This window comes from Hyla sarda, chromosome 1 (genome assembly GCF_029499605.1).
Source record: "Hyla sarda isolate aHylSar1 chromosome 1, aHylSar1.hap1, whole genome shotgun sequence".
Lineage (NCBI taxonomy): Eukaryota > Metazoa > Chordata > Amphibia > Anura > Hylidae > Hyla > Hyla sarda.
This window is the reverse complement of record NC_079189.1, coordinates 396,562,144-396,569,270: the sequence shown is the minus strand read 5'-3', so window position 1 is coordinate 396,569,270 and position 7,127 is coordinate 396,562,144. Positions and strand designations below refer to the sequence as shown.

The 7,127-nt window shown below is 46.1% G+C and overlaps 1 long non-coding RNA gene and 1 pseudogene across 3 annotated transcripts in view; one reads left to right on the top strand and one right to left on the bottom strand.

The window, feature by feature from the left end:
* Window positions 1-4,014: 4,014 nt before the first annotated feature.
* Window positions 4,015-4,184, bottom strand: LOC130344347 (U2 spliceosomal RNA; annotated as a pseudogene).
* Window positions 4,185-5,280: 1,096 nt separating this feature from the next.
* LOC130276846 (uncharacterized) overlaps window positions 5,281-7,127 on the top strand; it is a 27,668-nt gene continuing 25,821 nt past the window's right edge. The window contains exons 1-2 of one of the 3 annotated variants that reach the window (XR_008845265.1): window positions 5,445-5,459; window positions 5,561-6,155. This is a non-coding gene — a long non-coding RNA (uncharacterized LOC130276846). Of the gene's footprint in view, window positions 6,204-7,127 lie in introns of all 3 variants that reach the window. The other 2 variants (XR_008845264.1, XR_008845266.1) reach the window with 2 other exon arrangements.

Genomic DNA, 7,127 nt, shown 5'->3' with positions numbered 1-7,127 from the left:
GGAGCGTATTTGCTCCGGGTCTGATTACCGGAGACTACATGGCGGCGTGTGATGTCACGCCTCCCCCCCGTGTGACGTAACGCTCCGCCCCTCAATGCAAGCCTACGGGAGGGGGCGTGATAGCTGTCACGCCCCCTCCCATAGACTTACATTGAGGGGCGGAGCATGACATCCCACGGGGGCGGAGGCGGGATGTCACACGCCGCCCGCCCTGTAGTCGCCGGTAATCAGACTCGGAGCGAACACGCTCCGGGGACTGATTACAAATGGGGTGCCGCGTGCAAGATCACGGGGGTCCCCAGCGGCGGGACTCCCGCGATCAGGCATCTTATCCCCTATCCTTTGGATAGGGGATAAGATGTCTAAGCACCGGAGTACCCCTTTAATCCTTTCAGTACTTATGAGCTGCTGAAGTTGAGTTGTTCTTTTCTGTCTAAGTGCTCTCTCATGACATCTGTCTCGGGAACTATCCAGAGTAGAAGAAAATCAGAGACAGGCAGAGATGTCAGCAGAGAGCACAGTTGCCAGACAGAAAAGAACAACTCAACTTCAGCAGCTGATAATTATTGAAAGGATTAAGATTTTTTTTTTTTTTTAAGGATTAAGATTTTTTTATAGAAGTAATTTTCAAATCTGTACAAAAAAGAAAGTTGCAACAGCACTCTAGGTCAAAAAATGGAGGCTATTAGCGCACTTTTTGCTCAAAATGTGTCCCCCCATCCACCACGCGGAGGTGGCCTCATATCGGATGGGACCCTAACATGATAACTCACCACAGCAGCGGGCACATGTGTATTAGGTTGTTGTGCTGGCTATTTTTCCTTTTGTTTTTACTTTGTAAGTTGGGGGGTGTGGCACCCTCTTTAGCCGTGCACCGCACCCCTCTCAGACTGGAGGTGGTTTAGTCAATGGCTGATCCAACATGTCACACAGTCAGAGTCTATATGCACAGCAGAGGTGAGTTATCATGTTCGGTTCCCATCCGATATGAGGCCACCTCCGCGTGGTGGATGGGGGGACACATTCTGATCAAAAAGTGCGCTAAGAGCCTCCATTTTTTGACCTAGAGTGCTGTTGCAACTTTCTTTTTTGTACATTTTGTATTTGCCACAGCAGCGGGCACCTATGTATTAGGTTGTTGTGCTGGTTTTTTTTCCTTTTGTTTTTAATTTTCAAATCTGTTTAACTTTCTAAAGCCTGGAATACCCCTTTAACTTTTTATTTTTATTTTTTACACTTTTTTATGTTCGCATAAGAGACTATTTATAACAATCATTTGTTTGCTAATACTGTGCATTGCTATGCATATAGAACAAAAAGTCCCGGCACTCACCAAGTTGCAAGCCAATTTGTATTTATTGTATGCGGGTAAACAGGACGCGTTTCGGCAAAGCCTTCCTCTGCTGTCTAGACAGCAGAGGAAGGCTTTGCCGAAACGCGTCCTGTTTACCCGCATACAATAAATACAAATTGGCTTGCAACTTGGTGAGTGCCGGGACTTTTTGTTCTATATGCCTATTTTTTCCACGTGCACCACCCACCACAGAAGTGCCGACTCTTTTTCCTATACTACATTGCTATGCATAGGCATCTTCTTCTCTGGTCTGCTTGATGTCAGACCAGAGGAGAAGACCCCAAGAGAGTGGCAGAGGCAGGTGAGGGGACCTCCGTCCGCCATTTTGGTTGATCACTGGATAACCGCATTGCCACAAATGCCGTGATCTATACTGATCATGGCATCTGAGGAGTTAATGACGGACATCAGTGCCATCGTTGATTTCCACCATTACTAGCGGGTCAATGGCTGCTGATAGCAGCCGGGACCTGCCGTGCATGATACGAGCATCAGTCCGGTGCTCACATCATGTACAGGATGTAAATATACATCCTGGTGCGTTTAGTCCAATGGCTTCAGGACACACATTTGTATCCATTGTCCTTAAGGGGTTAACAGGCATGCCCGGAATGACAGTCGCAGACAGTCCCTCTCTCGCAAAGTCTCCCACAGGCTCCAATAGCAGACAATCTTTTATCTGAGCTGCTGCTTGCTGAGTTAGCCTGTCTGTAGGGTGTAACTACTTAGTGATGATTGTAAGGCTATGTTCACACGGCCGAATGTCCACACAGAAAATGCATGTGCGGATGTTCTGCAGGTAGTGGAGCAGTGGCAGAACATGTCATCAAAAGGACTGCTTGGAAATTCGCCATCTCATAGACGGCTATGTATTTCTGAGCAGAATACACAGAGGAAACAGACATGTCTATTCTTTAGCCAGAAGGCCGGGATGCAAAGGGTGAGTGCCAAAGGTGAAGAGTGTGTGGTGCAGTGTGTTCACTCTTTTTTTTTGAAAGCCAAGGTACATGCTCTCAAATCACCCAAGTGCAAGTAAAAAGTGCAAGGGTTCACACAAAAAAACGTGCACGAGGATGCAGTCTATCGCAAGCCCTTCTCCGAAAGGAGAGAGGCCCCCCAACCCCAACAAACCAAACCAAAAGGCACCTGCAAGGTTCCAGGTACAATGTCCCCTTTCACCGAAGCTACTCAGGGACCGAAAGTGTTCCCGGCAGACAACTAGGCGTTAACCAGGTTGTTACCAAGGAACCAGTAAAACCGGTTTGGCATCCTTCCGAAACAGGGTTGCCACGGGATATAGCCGGGAGGTGAGGAACCTCATGGCCACACACACCTCCCCTAGACCAGCAGGGGGGACACCCAGAAGGGCTACCGCACCCTACCAAATCCTAGTGGACAAACAGAACACAAAAAGTGGACACAGTGACAAAAAGAATAAATAAATAAGTGGATGTGCGCAGTGTATAATACTGCCCGGACATCCGACTGGATTTATAAATATTCCCCGATCCTAGCCGGAAAGCCGGGATACTAAGGGTGAGTGCCCAGAAGAGTGAGAGAAAAAGTGCGTGCTACGTGCTTTCCTTCAAGTGGGGTTGCGAATCTGAAATGAATTCCAGCACCCTGGGGTCACCACTCCCAGGGCACTTGTGCAGCTCGGCCTTCACTCTACCCAGACCTTAAGACCAGATCCAGCAGGGAACAGGTCTCATCAGAGATGACTGCTGCCCTCCCCAGCCATCCCTGGTACAGCTGTCTACTGTGTGGTTCCCCATCCTGCCTTGGTAGTCTTCAACACCGCCAACTAACAGGAAAGGTACTGCACTTGATCTTAGTTATAGCTCACCGAGTTTTCGGCTACCAGGGAGTTTCGTCACCTTAGGGTCACCACTCCCCGAGGCACAAAAGTACCTCGGCTCTAAACCCTCAATCAGCCTAGTCCCAGCCAGAGTGATTGTTGTGCAAAACTGAGCTACTTTTGCAAAAGTTTCATGTTATACATCAGTGCATAAACTGTGCACCTAGAAAACCACACCTAGTTTATCAATAGCCGTGAAACCTGCTTTCTATCACCTAAGCGCAAGAAAAAGTGCAAACGTGTCACACTCAAAAAAACGTGCACAAGGATGAGGTCCATCACAAAGTCCTTCTCTGAAATGAGAGAGCCCCCCCCCCCCCCCCCCAATGAAACCGCCCTTTCTCTCTGGGCCAGAAGGCACCTGCAAGGGTCCAGACTCAATGTCCCTTTTCATCGAAGGTACTAGGGGACAACAAGTGCTCCCGGCATCAGCCCAAGAATCCACCCGCAAAGCTATATACTATGGCATCCTGCCTATGCAGGGATGCCCGAGGTTTGCCAGGAGGTGCGGAATCTGATGGCCACACACACCTCCCCTGGACCGCCAGGAGGGACACCCAGAAGGGCTTACTGTCCTGACAAATCCTGTGACAAACAAAAACATGTTCAAGTAGCACAGTGAAAAAACAGACATAAATAATTAAATGAATGTGCGCTGTGAAGTACGGCCCGGACATCCAGCAGGATCTATAAAAATGGAATCAAAAGGGTGATTGCCAAAGGTGAGTTTCAGCACCTCAGGGTCACCACTCCCCTAGCCACAGAAGTACCTCGGCCTTCAACCCCCTCAGCCTCATGGTGAGACCTGGAGGGGACAGGTCACATCAGAGCCACCGTCGAGCTGATTCCTCAGAACCCGGAATGCCCCGAGACACCTGCCCCCTCCATGCAGCATCCATCCTACATCAATGGCAGAGACTAGACCACTGATAAGAACAGATACTACACTTGATCTTAGCCAAAAGGCCAAGAGCCATATATGCCATCAGAACGCAGCCGCATAAATGTGACACGTGCTGTACGCCGCAACTATGCAAACATATAGCACAGCCTGTTCCAACTTATTGTGAAAACACTAATTTCGGCTGGGATTACACTTGGCGTGTTTGTCAGAAAAAAACACCATGCTCGCTGCGGGCACATGTTATGTTGGAATCAATAGGGTAATATGAAATGCCAGACACTAATGGGGTTTCCTTCATCCTTTTATGGCCTTTTTAGGCTATCAAATCTGTGGGATGCCGAGAGCATGTTTTTTTTTTGTTTGTTTTTTTATGAACTTTTGGTGTTTTTCTTCCCAATGTTTTTAATAGAAATCCCTGTGCAGAGGTAAAGTTGACCAGATCTCTTCTTCCATGTTTCAGATGACTTTTTAAAAATGAAAGAAGCAATCTGAATAGTTGCTATGGGCAACTGGTTGACTTTTCCTCTTCACAGGTTTTAATAAACTCACCCCCCCCCCCCCCCTAGTGTTTTTAGCAAAAATTCCACAAAAGATGGCAGAGAAAAGAAATGAGGGGGCAGTTTTTGGTGTTTTTTTCTTTTTTTGGGCAAAAAATTAGAAAGAAATAAATCAAACAAGAACTGCATCTGCTCCTAGGCTTAGGCTGAGATTAAACACGATTTATGTGTGGTGTTTTTCAAAGCCCACGTTGCTTTATTTTTGGTGGTCCCCCCCCTCCCCCCCCTTTCGACAGACGTCTGTCCAGCTGTTGCAAAGCTACAACTCCAAGCATGCCCAGGGCATGCTGGGAATTGTAGATTTGCAACAGATGGACAGCCTCAGGGGATCAGTGGTGATGTATGTCAATCTAGGACCATGGTGTCTGATCTTGAACTGGCAGCAGGAGCCACGACCACTTTAAATCAGTGGCTGCCGGGATGTCTGACGAGTGACCACCAAATTATATTACAAATACTAAGTGTCTGGTTAGGAGAAACAAGTACATTGCACCCACAGGGAGTAGCGCCATTTTAATAAAAAATTGCCCAAAATCCCTTAGATAACAGTAATACAGAATATATTACAAAGCTTTTTTGTTGTTCAGCCAATCAGAGAGCAGCACTACTGAAATAGAACTCTCAGGAGGTAACAGCGTGTCACACATGTGATGTCATAACCATTGTCCACCAGAGAGCAGCACTGAGCAGATATAACACTGCTCCTGCTCATTCTTCATCAGTGAGGGGCTGATGCTGGACACTGTAGGGGCCGAGAATGCAAAGTCACATACACTACTGTGACTGGTAAGTATCACATTGTTGTGACCAAAAGGTCTTTAGTGCAGTTCAATGTGCTTTTCTATAATAAACATGTAGATAATCCATCTTTTGTTTTCCTATCTTAGATGCACTATTTCCAGGATGTGGAGTAGCATTTCCGGACCTACAGAAAGACGTTGGATGAAGACGTAGATTTCCAGACCTATTCCAGAAGAATTTGGATGAAGGCACAGCCCCTCGAATCACGCACATACACAGACACATTTGGCCAAATTCTAGAGGTAACCTCCTTTAGTATGCCCAGAGGAAGGGCAATACAGTAGCCATGGATTCCCTACAGGTTTCCTCCCCTCTGGAGGTTTTTCCTGTCCTGAGTATTAGTTACTGTACGCTCTTTGTGAGTGATGGAGGTTACAAAAAATCCCTGACACAAACATTTTTATATATAATAAATAAAGTTCCCCTTTTTAAACCATTCTGTAACTTGTTTGACTCATTTATTTTATTTGTGTGTGAAAAATAGTGTTAGCAATATGGAAATGACATGAGGTTTATTTAAGTGTCCAAAGCTGCTCTCCTGCACGATCTGCATAATGCGGTGCAGAGAGAGGCAACTGATGCTGGGGGGTACAGTTACCAAGGCAACCATAGGACACCCAGCAATTTCCATGCAGGAGCCTTTTTCTGATGAACGGGACCCTAGGAGAGCGGAGGAGGCAGGTGAGAAGACCTCCAGCCACCATTTTAATGATCACCAGATCACCACAGGTGATTCCATCCTTGAATATAATGCCTGCATTGCCATAACCTGCTTAGATCACGGCATCTGAGGGGTTAATGACAAACATTAGCGCGATCGTTGATGATGGCCACTACTGGCAGGTCTCTGGCTGCCAGGACCTGTCATACATGATGTGAGCACCGGTCCATTGTTCACATCATGTACAGGGTGTAAATATACATCCAATCACATCAGGACATGATTTTACAGGGTCCACCTACTCAATTTTCATTGTAAAGCTCGAATGTCCACACAGAAAATGTATGTGCGGATATTCTGAAGATAGTGGAGCGGTGTCAGAACATGCTGGCGCTAAGATTGCTCAGAAATTCACTTTATCATAGACGGCAATGTATTTCTGAGCAGAATACACAGAAAGAACAGACATGTCTTTTTTTTTTATTTAACTGTTTATTTATCGTTTTATCAATACAATTTTCAATTCAGTAAAATAGAAAAATAAAAATAACAAAGAAAGAAAAATCTTGCAGCAGCAAGAATAGAGTTCATTGTCAAAGCGTATATGCAATATTGTAACAAGAACCCTACAACTAGGTAGCTTGAAGCAATTGCCATGTTTCTATAGGAATTGAGTTGCAGATTTATAGATTATCTGTCTATTCTTTCTGCGGATGCCAGAATTTGAATTTCTGTGCCAGATATTTCCTGTGCGGAAATTCTGCTGTGTGCACAGTGCACCAGAGAAATTAATGGGACTCTGCTGCAGTGGAATTTCCGTACGGTATATTCCTGTGCAATTCTCCATGGAAAACCTAACATGTGAACATAGTCTAACAGTTATAAAAAAGGGGGGCGGTGCAAATAAGGGTGAGACCAAAGGGCAGGGGCAAAGGGCCAGAGACAAAGGGGCGGCAAAAGGTTTTGCCTAGGGTGACAAAAATCCTTGCACC